General features: G+C 42.7%; 1 protein-coding gene across 3 annotated transcripts in view; it reads left to right on the forward strand.

Moving 5' to 3' along the window:
- cyria (CYFIP related Rac1 interactor A) overlaps positions 1–16,254 on the forward strand; it is a 169,269-nt gene that overhangs the window by 111,470 nt on the left and 41,545 nt on the right. Inside the window, exons 3-4 of one of the 3 annotated variants that reach the window (XM_033021565.1) lie at positions 3,145–3,231; positions 7,179–7,277. The exons of 1 other annotated variant lie outside the window; for it this stretch is intronic. The gene's annotated coding sequence lies outside the window, so the exon portion shown is untranslated. The remainder of the gene's footprint in view (positions 1–3,144; positions 3,232–7,178; positions 7,278–16,254) is intronic. One more of the 3 variants, XM_033021566.1, reaches the window with a different exon arrangement.

Below are 16,254 nucleotides of genomic sequence, written 5' to 3' on the forward strand. Positions count from 1 at the left end.
ACCAGTCAGTATGCTCTCGACTGTGCACCTGTAGAAGTTAGAGAGAGTCTTCCTTGACAATCCGACTCTCCGTAATCTTCTCAGGAAGTAGAGGCGCTGATGAGCTTTTTTGTGTCTGACACATTTCCACCAATACGAACAGACTGTGATCTGTGGATGAGGAAGTCGAGGATCCAATTGCAGAGGGATGCGCAGAGACCCAGTTCTGCGAGTTTGGTAACCAGCTTGGCGGGGATGATAGTATTAAATGCCGAGCTGTGGTCAATGAATAACAGCTTGACATATGAGTTTTTGTTGTCCAAGTGGTCCAGTGCGGAGTGGAGGGCCAGCGAGATCGCATCCACCGTTGATCTGTTGTGGCGGTAAGCAAACTGCAGTGGGTCCAGGTTTTTGTCGAGGTAGGAGTTGATTTTCGCCATGATCAACCTCTCGAAGCACTTCATCACCACCGGCGTTAGTGCCACTGGTCGATAGTCATTGAGGCACGTCACCTTACTCTTCTTGGGCACTGGAATAATTGATGCCCTTTTGAAGCAGGTGGGAACCTCAGACCTCAGTAGTGACAGGTTGAAAATGTCCGTAAAAACTCCAGCCAGTTGGTCCGCACAGGTTTTTAGAACACGACCGGGTATACCATCAGGTCCAGGTGCTTTTCGGGGGTTCACCCCTCTGAAGAATTTCCTGATGTCGGCCCCTGTGACTGAGACTGAGATACCATCACAGCGAATGGGGGCTCGGGAAGGCACATCAGTATTCTCCCTATCAAAGCGTGCGTAAAACGCATTGAGCTCATCAGGGAGTGATGTTTCGCCGACATTCGAGCTGCCTCCTGGTTTCGCCTTGTAGGAGGTGATTGCATTCAGGCCCCGCCACAGCTGCCGAACATCTGTCTCATCCTCCAGCTTGGAGCAGAAGTCCCTTTTAGCCTTTTTGATGGCCTTACCAAGGTCGTATCTGGACTTCTTGTAGACCACTGTATCATCTGACATGAATGCCCGGTGTCTGGTCTTCAGAAGAGTGCGGATCTCAAAGTTCATCCAAGGTTTCTGATTGGGAAACACTCGGAAGGTTTTGATGGGGATGCAGTCCTCCACACATATCTCAATGAAGTCTGTAACGACTGTGGCGTATTCGTTCAAGTCCGTTGCCGAGTTCTTGAACATTTCCCAGTCTACAGACTCCAAACAGTCCTGGAGTTGTTCCTCTGCCCCCCCCGACCAGCTCTGTAATTTAAAGTTATTGGTATGCATTTTTAAACATGGCCATGCTGAGCCAGAAACCATTGTAGGTTGGAAAACAGAAGGATGCTGAGTAAACAGAGTGCATTTCGGGAAAAAAGGCTAGCGTGAAGGCAACAAAGTTTTGGATTACCTCAACTGCAGGCTGAAAGGAGCATGGGAGGCTACGAGGAGTGTGTAAGATAGACAAGTCTTGAAGTAGCAAAGGCATGCATGAGAATCTCAGGAGCAGGCCTCTCTCTGCCATTAAATACGATAATGGCCGATATATGCCAGCCTCCTCTGATGCCAATTCCCCATTACCCTAAATGTTTCTATCTTTTAAATATTTAGCTATCAACTTGTCATATACCTTATGGAAACCTAAATACGCTGCACCTACAGGTACCGCTCTATATCACTGTCCCTGTCGTATCCTCAACAAATTGTAGCAAATTTGTCAGATTTCACAAAACCATGTCGACTAGGTTTGACCATATTCAACTCTCCTATATTATTGGTTATTACCTCATTGATTGTTGACTCAAAGGTTCAAAGGTTGTAGGTTCAAAGGTTGTATTTATTGTCACATACACCTAGGTGTAGTGAAATTCTTTTTGCCAATGCAGCACATAAAAAAGAATACAAACATAGCAATAATAAATAGCTTCAACATAAAAACATAAAAACATCCCCCCACAATGGTTCCCATTATGGGGGAAGGCACAAAGTCCAGTCCCATCCCCAATGTCCACCCATAGTCGGGCCTATTGAGGCCTCCACAGTTGCCTTCACGGAGGCCCGATGTTCCAGGCCGTCCTCGCCGGGTGATGGTGTTCCGGCGTCGGGAGAGTCCTCTCAGCGGCTTGGGAACCCTGGAACGGCCGCCTCCCTACTCGAGACCGTGGCTTCCGGAGCCGACAAGGCCGCGCCGAATGGAGCTCAACTGGCGATCTCGTCGCGAGATCCCAGGCTCCCGATGGAAAGTTTCAGCGCCGCCGCCCGCAGCTCCGCGATGTTTTTAACCCAGCTCACCGGAGTTCCAGCGCGGCGACCCAGGCAAGGCACCGCCCGCCCCGCAATGGCGCTCCAGCGCTGCACTGCCGTCCTCAGACCCGCAGCTCTGCCGCCGCCGATGCCAGTGCCGCCGATGCCGGTGCCGCCGCCGCCGTGGCCGAGGCTCAGGGCGGTCCCCTCGCTCCTCGGACCCGCAGCTCCGCAGCCGCCGCCGATGCCCCGGGCGATCCCCTCAGGAAACGCCGCTCCAGGCCCGCTGGTAGGCCGCGAGGACGGGTCGAAAGTGCAGCCCGGAGAAAAGCTGCATCTCCGACCAGGTAGGGACCCTGAAAATTAGTTTCCCCCTTCCCCCCCCCCCCCCCCCCCACACATAACAAAGCTAGAACTCCTCAAAAACAAAACACTAAACTAACTAAAAATAAGAAAAAAGATGAAAAAACAGACAGCTGCAGGCTAGGCAGCCATACCCCCTACAGATCGGCGCCAGATCCCCTACAGGTCGGCGCCAGATCTCTAGCATCTTGCCAACAATACATGTTAAACTAACTGGCCTATAGTTCTCCACCTTCTGTTTTAACCAAGGGAATCACATTGGCCTTGATTTTAAAAAGATGGAAGCTTGTGGCATGGATTTGAGTTAACAAGCTATTTGGTTCAAATATGACACAGGTTGCATAAGATCTGGTTCCGTTTCAGAGTATTGCCAAGGAGAGGAATCGAGTCTCTACATGATGGTTAGAGTATAAATTAAATAGCCCAATTCATTAAATGACACTGACAAAGGTATCAGTTTTTGTTGTTACATGAAGAGTGATTGGAATCTTGTATAACCAAAGGATTTTGTTTTGCAGAATTTGAGAACATTGTTTACCCGTGTCTAACAGCACTTTATTTTCGATTGTATTAATAGGACACCACTGTGAGGTTCTGATGCACTAAAGCAGCACGACATAACTGGGTAACAGAAAGAAGCTGCTTTCTCCAGAGCTGTGGGAGGGTAGGTGAAATGTATGTTTTTTTTTGTGTGTGTAAGCTGTTAGTGTAAAGCTGCATTTGGATCTTACTGTTTTCCACCTGGCCACACTGGATATCTGTATCTGAAGCATGATTTTACAGGATACTCTGTTGCGTGGAACGACAGATGCCTATCTGGCATGCTATGTACATCATTACCAACTCGCCCCCGATCTTGCACTCGAATATGTGTGCAGCAGGCTATGATACCCTTGCCACCTGCTTACCCATTTGTGAATCCCGACTGTTATCTCCAACTATTATCTCAAATGATGGCTGAGTAAATACGCACGTTTAAACCGTCGAAAAGAGATTTTGTTTTTAAAAGGCTTCGCTTTTGTTCCAAGGATTGTCTTTCTGCGAATGCCACTAATTTGCACATTCGGCAGTCTGTGATGCACAAACATAATTTCTTTCAGTAAAGCATCTGTTTTCTACAATGTTTAATTTTATTTGTGGAGGGAGCTGGACAATTATTCAACATCTCTTAGGTGTGAATTTACAAAGAAGAATGCTTGCAAAGCACAGTTGATGTGTGTGTTTATTCTGTACAAACAGCACATGTTCTTTCTTGTTGCATGGGTACTGCAACTACATCTGAACTGCAGGCATTGAAGTGGTAAACATTCACATTGTATGTTAGCAGAAAATGGAACAAAGCCATTCGTCCTATAGTGTACAATCGTCCTCGTATGACCGGATGCAACATCAGTTTACATAAGGTTTCATCAAACAATTTTTTTTTAAGTTTCCTCCTCTTGAGCAAACAACTAAGAATCCTTTTGAAGACTATGATTGGTCTTTGATCATTGCACTATTTAGCATGGCTAGTCTCTACTTTACTTTAGATGGCTAAAATTATGGATTATACATATTTATAACTGACCTATGAAAAGGATGGAGACATATCACAAATTTTTAAGTTGTAGTTATGAGAGAAGACTCAGGATTTTTTCTAATGAAAAGAGAATGTTAAAAGAGGCCAAATGATGGGTTTCTAAAACTTCAGAGTGCAAGCAATAATACATTGTGGTGAGAGACACAAAAACTGGAGTAACTCAGCGGGACAGGCAACATCTGTGGAGAGAAGGAATGGGTGACGTTTCGGGACGAGACCCTTCTGCATTGTGATGGTCTGACAGACCATATCAAGACTGCTTGGGCTCAGCATATTTACTAGTAAAACCCAGGAAATGGTGGTAGAAAAGTTTTACACAAATAGGGATTAACAAGGAGGCCACGAAGCTACCTAAGAGAAAATTGGCTAGAGTTTTTAAAAGAAGAGATGTGAAAGGAATTGCAGAATTGAGATTAGAATGTTTTGGCTCTAATTGAAGAATCAACATAATTGTGTTGAATGGACCAATTGTTTGTCATTTGATGATTTTAAATGCTACACTCATTTGAAAAAAATTCTAAAAAAACATTTCCTTCCTTTGCTGTCCCTTTGCCTATCATCCCTTATTTTATTTTCCGTAATAAGCAATTTTTTCCTTGTTTTCTTGGTAATTGCATGATTATTCAGCCTCTCCATATGCTCAGTGCCTTCCCGAGCCCCCATTCGCCATGATGGTATTTCGGTCACAGTCACAGAGGCCGACGTCAGAAGATCCTTCAGAGGGGTGAACCCTCGGAAAGCGCCTGGACCTGATAGTATACCCGGGCGTGTTTAAAAAACCTGTGCGGGCCAACTGGCTGGAGTGTTTACGGACATTTTCAACCTCTCACTTCTGAGGTCTGAGGTTCCCACCTGCTTTAAAAAGGCATCAATAATACCGGTGCCCAAGAATAGCAAGGTGACGTGCCTCATGACTATCGACCAGTGGCACTAACGTCTGTGGTGATGAAGTGCTTTGAGAGGCTGATCATGGCGCAAATCAACTCCTACCTCGACCAAAACCTGGACCCACTGCAGTTTGCTTAGCGCCACAACAGATGCAATCTCACTGGCTCTCTACTCTGCTCCGGACCACTTGGACAACAAAAACTCATATGTCAGGCTGTTATTCATTGACTACAGCTCGGCATTTAATACCATCATCCCCTCCAAGCTGGTTACCAAGCTCTCAGATCTGGGTCTCTGCGTTGTGGGACGTATCACTGATGGGGACGAGCCAGAGTATAGAAGTGAGATCGACCGATTGACCAAATGGAGCCAGCACAATAACCTGGCTCTCAACACCAGCAAAACCAAGGAACTGATTGTGGACTTTGGAAGGGGTAGGATGGGGACCCACAGTCCCGTTTATATCAACAGGTCGATGGTGGAAAGGGCCAAGAACTTCAAATTCCTGGGCGTGCATATTTCCAAAGATCTCTCCTGGTCCCAGAACACTGATGCATTTATAAAGAAAGCACATCAGCGCCTCTACTTCCTGAGAAGATTACGGAGAGTCAGTATGTCAAGGAGGACTCTCTCGAACTTCTACAGGTGCACAGTGGAGAGCATGCCGACCGGTTGCATCGTGGCTTGGTTCAGCAACTTGAGCGTCCAGGAGCGGAAAAGGCTGCAAAAAGTTGTAAACACTGCCCTGTCCATCATCGGCTCTGACCTCCCTACCATCGATTGGATCTATCGCAGTCACTGCCTCAAAAAGGCTGCCAACATCATCAAGGACCTACACCATCCTGGCTACCCACTCATCTCTCTGCTGCCATCAGGTAGAAGTTACAGCAGCCTGAAATCTGGAACATCCAGGTTCAGGAACAGCTGCTTCCCCACAGTCATCAGACTATTAAACACAACTTCAAACAAACTCTGAACCACAACAGCCTATTGCACTTTATCTCTTTATTTAGGTGTGTATATATATATGTTATGGTATATGGACTGATCTGTTCTGTATTTATGCCTACAATATTCTGTTATGCTGCAGCAAGCAAGAATTTCATTGTCCTATCTGGGACACATGACAATAAACTGTTGACTTGAAATCTGCCTTGTTTTATACTGTGAATGTTTTGATTGGATATTTAAAAGTTTCCACAGTTATGTACACTGTTATTTCCTGCCAATTTTATCCACTTACCCCTGTTCTTGAATTCCCATTTTGCTTTAGAGGAAGTTGCTCTTCTGTATTGAAAAGTAGCCTTTGCACAACTAGGACTTTGGTTTGTGCTTCAGTGTATTTTACTCACATGCCCTCACATGAGGGCAATATGTATTCATTTCAAGATTTTCAGAAACCTGGAGCTGGAGTTGAAGCAATTTTTGTTTTAACTTCAACTCTGGAAACCTGAGACCAGTTCAGGGTTAAGTATATGATGCTAATACCTTGAAAAGTTGATCTCTGTATCTTTAGCTATTAATCCAGTAATCAATTGGAACCCCTAGTCAAGCACCCATCATTACTTCTGTATACTGATGGTGAAAAAATTGCAACTGTAAATCAAACTGATTTCTCTATACCAATAGAACAACTCTGGAGATTAGTTTAAAATCCAGTTAATGTGTGTATGCAAAATGATTTCTGAACAGATCACATTTTCCAAGATATTAAGATGCAAAAGTATGTGTAGGATGGAACTGCAGATGCTGGTTTGCACTGAAGATGGATACAAAATGCTGGATGTGTAAAAGATGTGTAATTTATATGTATTTTCTATTAAATTGCGTGCTTGGTAAAATTCTCAAAATGAATTGACTGTTCTCTTAGTAAATGTCCTCCAGAAAAATATCAAACATGGTTAACCAAGAACTGATACACAAATCTATACTGACCTCTGGTAGTCAAGTCTGGTACCACAGCCTGTTGCAGAAACATTTTGGAGATCAAGTTGAATGTGAATTACTTATTTTACACAGAACCTGTTGCAGCTAAAATTGATGTTTCTTTCAGCACACCAATTTTTAAAATGTACTATTTTCCATGACATTTCACACAAATTGTACACTTTACTTGAATTGTTCTGTTCTATTTTTTCTCTTAGTTCCTGTTATCTTTCTATCCACTGACCCATTTCACTGAAGTGCAGCAACCAAAGAAGTTTTACCCATTCTGTCACCGCTATTGCTGTGACCAGCTTCGGGTAAGTAAATGAATGATCATAATGATATATCAGAAATTCAATGTAATACTGTCACTAGTGCTGCAAACTTGCATTCTATTTTGTATGCTCAGGGGTGCTGCCTTGTTGAAAATAAAAATAAGCTACTCTTTATTAAAACATTTCTGAAAATCTATTTGTGATGTATCATATTATTTTGTAAATTTGCCAAAATGCCAAGTTAGTCTTTATTCTCAAGCTTAACATTCCATCAAACCAAATAGAAATGTTTGCTTCATGTTCGAAGACAACCTTAAATCATTGATGGTGTAGCCACTTTGCATTATCTCTCAACCTGCCAGATGTAATGATTTTCTCAATTATGTGCTGTAATTGAAAAAAAGTTGTTTACAATTCTAATGCTATTAGGAGGGGACGAGAAGCAGAGTGAATTACAGAATACAAATTTATTTAACATTCCAACATTGTAAATTTCAGGAGTCAAGTGTGAGAATTATCCTGGATTGTATTCAAGCCTTAAACTCATTTCAAAGTTGGTGTTTATTGTGTGCTATTTCGAGTCCAGGAGTTATACAGCATAGAAACAGGCCCTTCAGTTCACTCTGCCTATGCTGACCATCATTCCTTCCTATGCTAATACCACTCTCCTGTATTAATTCCATATCTTCTATGTATCACTCATTCAAGTACGTGTCCAGACGTCTCTTAAATGCTGTTAGTTCCTGCCTGCGCCACCTCCTCTCTCATTCCAGATACCGACTACCCTTTGTGTGACCAATTTACTCCCCTTTAAACATCCTCCCTCTCATCTTAAAACTTCCCCCTCCAAGTTTAGACACCCCTATCATGGAAAACAGACACTAGCTATCTAGCCTACATATGCTTCTCGTATGTCACCTCTTGACCACCTCCATTTCAAGGAAAACAGGCCCATCTTGTCCAATCTCTCCTAACTCAAGCTCTTCAATGTAGGCAACATGCTTGTGAAACTTTTCTGCTCTCCCGCTAGCTTAATCATATTCTTGTTATATATAGTATGGTGACCAGAACTGCACATAATACTCCAAGTGTAGTTTAACCAACGTTTCTTCGTACAACTGAAACAAGTCATCCTGACTCTTATACCCGATGCCTCAGTCAATGAAGGCAAACCTGCCTCACTGCCGTGTCTGCCAGTGTTCCCAATTTCAGGGAACTATACTTGTCATCCATGTTCCCCTGTTGAGTAAGACTCCCCAGGGCCCTGCTCTTCGCTGTGTATATCCTGCCCTTGTTTAACTTCCCAGCTACTTATTAGCTTCCAAATTGATTGTAACATTGTGCTGTAGAATGTTACTTTTTATACCATTTGTATAAGTAGTCTATTATTATTTTTTAATGAAATGAAGTGCAAAGTGTTTAACATAACATTATGTGAAAAATGCATGGATATTTGTAACTAAATGGAATAGTAAACTGTAGTCCTCTATTAAGTTGTCATGCCGCCCCTGCTGCCACAAGCCTCCTTTTCTTTGCCATTGGTGTGATCCAGCACAATGAAGGACTTGTGGGCCTGTCCCACTTACGCAACTTTTTCGGTGACTGCCAGTACCTGTCATAGGTGGTTGCAGGTCATACCTTGTTCTGGTCGCCGCTGGATTTTCAATATGTTGAACATTTTCGGCGAGCTGCAATGACCTATGACGGATGCCGGCAGTCGCCAAAAAAGTTGAGTAAGTGGGACAGGCCCATTACAGTCTGAGTGAAACGGTGCATCTGCCATGCATTTTACAACTGTTCTAAGCTTCCTTTAATCCAATCGCTATTGCAGCTGTCATTATAAAATAGGTCCCCTAGTTTCTGTGGATCGAGGAGAGTTAAAACTTTTGAGCTCCTAGCACTTAAACAGGACACGTGCTAGCAGAGAGTATATAACTTAGATGACTGCAATTTAACCTTGCATTTAGTTGCAAATCATATGATTTTTTTAAACTTTGCAATTTATTTCATAAAAATCAAGAATACATGGCAGATTCTTCTTTCTCAAAGGTTAAATTATGCCATTATATTCAAAAACTGGGAAAAGTGTCACTTTTTTCACCATTGAATGCAAAAATAAGTGTTCTGAATTTTCAAATTTCGGAGGTACAAGAGCACGTTATAAGGTCCATTGAACCTGTTTTCCCATCAGGCCGATAAATTCTAATCAGCCATGTAATGACAACTTTTCCAGCCAAATGCCCATATCCTTTTATTTCCCTAGAGTTGCGAAATAGGATAAAGTAATGAGATAATAAAGCAAGATCAACTTTCTCTGAAGTGTTCAAGAAATCAAATGACCTAAATTTAGCCAATTCCAGAGAGGCCTATTTCCTCTTGGTAATGTTGCTCTATATTTAAAACTATTCCTGCACCTATTAATAAACATACAATATCTTTCTCTCAGCTAATGACTATCTGTGTCATCCTGTTCCCATAAGATTGCTGATATAATTTATGGTATCTAATTTCAATTGAGAATATGTTTAAGAAAGAACTGCAGATGCTGGTAAACGTAGACAAAAAATGCTGGAGAAACTCAACGGGTGAGGCAGCATCTAAGGAGAGAAGGAATTGGCAATGTTTTGGGTCGAGACCCTTCTTCAGACTGATGTCAGGGGAGGGGGCAGGACAAAGAAAGAATGTAGGCGGAGACAGTGGGACTAGTAGGAGAAGTGGAAAGGGTGGGGGGGGGGGGGGGGGGGATGAAGAGAGAGAGCAAGGGCTACCTGAAGTTTGAGGTCAACGTTCTTACCGCTGGAGTGTAAACTACCCAAGCGAAATATGAGGTGCTGTTCCTCCAATTTGCGCTGGGCCTCACTCTGGCAATGGAGGAGGCCCAGGAGAGAAAGGTCAGATTGGGAATGGGAGGGGAAGTTGAAGTGCTGGGCTACTGGAAGATCAGCTTGGTTAAGACGGACTGAGCGGAGGTGTTCAGCGAAACGGTCGCTGAGCTTGCGCTTGGTCTCGCCAATGTAGAGAAGTTGACACATGGAACAGCGGATGCAGTAGATGAGGTTGAAGGAGATACAAGTAAACCTCTGCCTCACCTGGAAAGACTGTTTGGGACCTTGGATGGAGTTGAGGGGGGAGGTAAAGGAACAGGTGTTGCATCTTCTGCATGAGAGCCTCATCTATAATGGAAGAGGGGAACCCCTGTTCCCTAAAGAATGAGGAAATGTCCAATGCCCTGGTATGAAAAACCTCGTCCTGGGCGCAGATGTGGTGTAGACGGAGGAATTATCCCCTACTCCCAATCCAAATACTTTGAATTATTAAAATGCCATGAGGCTTTTGATGACAAGTTGTGTGTCTGCAGTCTATCCCTTCTTTGTGACTCCTGGCACTCAGCTAATTTCCAATCACGTCATAAGAAACAGAGAAATAGTAGCAGTAGTAGGTTATCTGGTCCTGCTCTGCCATTCAGCAAGGTCCTGCCTGATCTTTACATCAACGTTCTTGCCTTCGCCATCCAGATATCCTATGATTCACATAATCTGCCAAAATCAACCAATCTATGCTTTGGTTGAACTCGTTGCCTGAATCATTACTGCTCTTTAAACTTTGAGAATTTGAACGATTCACCTCCTTATCCCCATCCTATCACATATTCTGAGACCTTAGCCTCTGCTTCCAGACCCCGTAACAGGGCAAACAACTGCATCCAACCAATCATTCTTATCCTGTAATAATTTTGTAAGTTTCAATGTGATCACCTCTCATATTTTTAAACCTCAGAGAATGCTTGCCCAGTCTACTTTATCTCTTCTCATAACTTGCGAACCTGATATCTCTGGAACTAGAGATTCTTGTGAATCTTTGCTGCACTTCCACATCTTTTGGAGAAGGAGACTAAAACTGTATACAATGCTCTGTGCATGATCTCATAAACCCGATACAATTTCACTAAGATAGCTTTAATCAGATCTTCTAATAATAGAGGCAATACATTTTGTCTTCCCACTCACTGCATGCTAACCTTCAGGGAGTTGTGAAGTTCGGGGAGTTTGAACATCAACACCATGCCATCTCTTACCATTTAACAAATGTTGTGCATTTTGGTTACATAGAGAAACGACTAACCATATCTTTTCTAAAATATGCTGTGCCTGCAAATGGTCTTGCCCTCCAGCAGGTTTGCCTGTACCCCTTGAATCTTCTCTACATCTGCTCCCTACATTTATTCCCAATCAGTTTTGTGTAATCAACAAGATATGAAATACAACATTTTGTCCCGTGAGTGAAATCAATGATTTAGATTGTGATTAGCTGGGACATAAGCACTGATCCCAGTGTTATCATAGAAACATAGAAACATAGAAATTAGGTGCAGGAGTAGGCCATTCGGCCCTTCGAGCCTGCACCGCCATTCAATATGATCATGGCTGATCATCCAACTCAGTATCCCGTACCTGCCTTCTCTCCATACCCTCTGATCCCCTTAGCCACAAGGGCCACATCTAACTCCCTCTTAAATATAGCCAATGAACTGGCCTTGACTACCCTCTGTGGCAGAGAGTTCCAGAGATTCACCACTCTCTGTGTGAAAAAAGTTCTTATCATCTCAGTTTTAAAGGATTTCCCCCTTATCCTTGAGCAATCTTCCTGCATCTAGCCTGTCCAACCCCTTAAGAATTTTATAAGTTTCTATAAGATCCCCTCTCAATCTCCTAAATTCTAGAGAGTATAAACCAAGTCTATCCAGCCTTTCTTCATAAGACTGTCCTGACATCCCAGGAATCAGTCTGGTGAACCTTCTCTGCACTCCCTCTATGGCAATAATGTCCTTCCTCAGATTTGGAGACCAAAGCTGTACGCAATACTCCAGGTGTGGTCTCACCAAGACCCTGTACAACTGCAGTAGAACCTCCCTGCTCCTATACTCAAATCCTTTTGCTATGAAAGCTAACATACCATTCGCTTTCTTCACTGCCTGCTGCACCACTCGTCACAGTCTGCCAGCCTGAGAAAAACTAATTATTCTTATTCTTTTCCTTTGTCTGATAACCATTTCAGTTCAATATATTGAAACATATAAGATTATTAAGGGATTGGACACGCTAGAGGCAGGAAACATGTTCCCGATGTTGGGGGATTCCAGAACCAGGGGCCACAGTTTAAGAATACAGGGTAGGCTATTTAGAACAGAGATGAGGAAAAACATTTTCACCCAGAGAGTTGTGAATCTGTGGAATTCTCTACCCTTGAAGGCAGTGGAGGCTGATTCTCTGGATGCTTTCAAGAGAGAGTTAGATAGAGCTCTTAAAGATAGCAGAGTCAAGGGATATGGGGAGGCAGGAACGGGGTACTGATTGTGGATGATCAGCGTGATCACAGTGAATGGTGGTGCTGGCTCGAAGGGCCGAATGGCCTACTCATGCAGCTATTGTCTATTGTCTATTATTGATCAATATATTAACTCTAATCTTGTTGACCAGTCGGTACAATAGTTAAATCAACAAAAATTAATATGCCAATGGCAAGCATTATCAAATTCATTCTCTGGCATTTCTCCACATTTCTTCGCAATTATTTAATGTACTTCTTCAAACAGATTAACCTACTCGCCGTTTACAAATTGTGCTTGCTTCCTATCAATTAACAAAAAATAAGGTTTAACTCTCCTTGGAGATGGAAATCTCTAATAATTTCTGGTGATAGATGTTAAACTGCTGCTAAATATTCCAAGGATTTATTCTCCCACTCACTCATTATTAAAAAGCAGAGTATAAATCCTCCACAGGTGACTGCGAGGCTCCGTTCCTATAAACTGTTCGTAACCCAAGACGGAAATGCAGTTACAAACCGTGCTTCCTTTAGGCAGAAGATTACTGTAATACTATTTTCTGTGTGCTTAAGCAAAGCAAGAATTTCATTGTCCTATACAGGGACACATGACAATAAACTCACTTGAACTTGAACTTGAACTAATTCTGCTGCATCTAAATGCTTGTTCCTATTTACTGGGTGTACATAAGTCAGATGTTTGTAAGCTGGGGAGGACCTGTCATATGCATAAATGTCCAATCTAAGGGAACTGTTGCTAGATCAAAGGAACCGTGATTATAGCTTGAGCATCTGCAGTGCTATTGCATTCTCCCGTTAAAATCATGGAATACAAATGATTTGATCCAGAGGATCTGTTTTTTAAAATCATGGTCTACTGGATTTTGCTGTGTGCTTGTCCCTTCCTCTTCACTAATAATGCAAACAGCAAATAAAAAAAAACATTGGGTGTTTTTCATCAGTTGCTGTTAACTGAGGAAAATTGACATCTGTGCATCAAAAAGCCATCTTACGCTCATCCCGAGAAAGTGGGTTTGGAAGGGACTTTGGTTTACAGTCTGTTGCAAGGTATGGCACATCTTATAAGTACATTTCCCCAGCAACAATAACGTGGGATGAGAAATTCTGACAACTAACAGTGTTAAAAGTTTCAAAGGTCTTTTATTGTCACGTGTACAGGGCTCTCGCTTAACCTTTTTTTCCCTGTTGCCAGCCGGGCAACCGTGGCAGCTTTTTAGGTTGCCAAATGACAGTTTAGGTGGTCATTTAATGGCTTGCATGACGCGTGCGATAATGTGCTCGGACGAAGTGCGTAGTTACTAGTCGGAATTATGCTCAATGAAGCATTCACATATTATTTCTGCTTCAAATGAAGTCGCAAACTAATCATATTCACCAATCAAGACATGATATATACCACAATGACATGCAGCAAACTTATAATACAGTATCTCAACTCTTTTTACACATTGCAATTAATGCAATTTTTATTATTTCTTTCCATTTCCAAACAAAAATGTGGTTGGATTAAACTTGTGTCAATAAATCCTGAACCATGATAACATATATGCTTAACCATGCATACTACAGATTGATGCAAGCATGTTTTCTGTGAAGGACCGAAAATTATCATGACATGGCCATAGCATGTGTCTTTATTGCTATTGGTACAGAAACACTCTCGCTTCACACATAATTTATCCACAACAAAATATACAGGTTGCAAGGAATTTTCTAAAGGCATTTTATGATAATAGCTGTTAAAACTGACTATACCCATCTGACAGGCTAAACATTACAGTAACTGACAAGAGTGGCCAAAGGACATAAATGCAGCAAATGTTCTTTTGGTAATATATTTAAAGGTGTCAAGATGACACATTACCGGACATCCAAATTAGATGTATGTGTTGTGAACAGCAATGAAGATACCCAGTTTGTAAGCAACAAATGTAAAATAAATTGTTGATAAACGCTTTTTCCATCATTCCCACTTCAGAATTAACGTTAAAATTTCAACTGAAATATCTCCTGAACAAATTTGTGATGTATATGACTGACTAGAAGTAAAACCTGGATAAATCCAACGTATAGTTTTGAATGTTGCTCATTAAATAACTAGTACTAATACTCCATATAAGAGCATTGATTTGCCGTTAAAATGAATTATGTAATAATGTGTCAACGGTAGCAGTGACAATCGAACACTGCGGTTTTAATGTTTCACGTGTTCACAATTTAATTAATCCATCTTTATGGATTAAAACAAATAATAACATTGGGAATTAAAACATATTGATTGCATTCCGTTATCAAACATAGAATTGGGGGACCAGTGTAGGATTGATGGGGAGTGGCAGGAGAATCAATGCAAGGCGGATAGGGAGATCAGTGCAGGATGAATAGATGGGGGTTGGGGTGGGGGGGGGGGAAGTAGGTGAGGAGGGGAGCACACGGGATGTCAGTGAGTACTGAATAGAGGCAGGAATGGGGATCAGTGCGGGATGGAGAGGAGGGGTCTCAGGATAAGGGGGCTGGAGGGGGGGCGTATCTAGAGAGAGAGAGAGAGGAAGGGGCAGAGGATGTTGGAAGGAAGGTCAGCGCTCCTCGGACAACACCTGTCAGGCATGGAAATCGCAATCAAAATATGGAGGGCACCGGGGGACACAATATCTTGGCGGCCGTGCACGCATGCGCATACTCACGCGCGAGGCTTCGGAGGCTCAATCCAGCGCTAAATGCAGCTCAACTCTGCCTGTCTCGCCTGGTCATGCCTGGACTGATGACATATTTCCCGTAAGTCCAGGCAGGGCTGTAGGTTAACCCGGCGGGACAGGCACAGTTGAGCTGGGTTTAGCGCTGAATCTCTGCGCTAAACAATGTCGTAGAAACTGGATGCAAACAACAAACTACTGGAGGAACTCAGTGGGTCAGACAGCATCTGTGGAGGCAAATGTTTGGTTAGCATTCCGGGTCCAGACCTTGCATCAGGTTTGGGTGCATTTGGAATGCACCCTGCATTGAATTAATTGCCTTTCTTCCTGAAGAGTGGTAATCATCACTATAAGGTATACCGGTAAGTAATTGCCTGATTTCAAAGTCTGCCGCTCAGTGGTAGACTTGTCGTAACAACTGTTTGCTTGACATCCAATACTGGGTGCTAGAAGGCCTGCTGCACTTGGTTATCATTGGGAGCTGCTTGGGCAGGGAGCTGCAAAATGGAGTTGAGCTGTTCCTTGCAGGAGGCAAAGAAGCGAGTATATGTCTTCATTAGCAAGCTGTAGCGAGCATTTGGCAGCGGTCCAAAGAGCAGGGTTGGTCGTGGTTTTAAGGCAGGCCGGTCAATGGCCTTGAAGCATCTGTGAAGAAAAAAACGATTGAAAATGTGAAGGTTCCACTCCATTAATCAAAGATTTATTTAAGTGCAATGTGCTACCCTCCTGACCTGCCCACTGAGCATGGGATTTCATATTGAATGGTCTTTTTTATTCCTTTATGATTACTCTGAATTGCCTAATTGCTATCGGTCAAGAGTTGTTTATTGTTTATTTTTACTTTGTTTTGTAAGAAACAGTTAACAAGTTAACAGAAGTTATTTTGAAGGTAATTCACCCTCTCCATTTCCACATCCAGTTTTTATCTGTTCTTAGTTGAAAATAAATTGTTGAGTTATGTGCCTTTTGTATCATACTGT

The sequence above is a fragment of the Amblyraja radiata genome, chromosome 5, assembly GCF_010909765.2.
Source record: "Amblyraja radiata isolate CabotCenter1 chromosome 5, sAmbRad1.1.pri, whole genome shotgun sequence".
In the NCBI taxonomy this organism is placed as follows: domain Eukaryota; kingdom Metazoa; phylum Chordata; class Chondrichthyes; order Rajiformes; family Rajidae; genus Amblyraja; species Amblyraja radiata.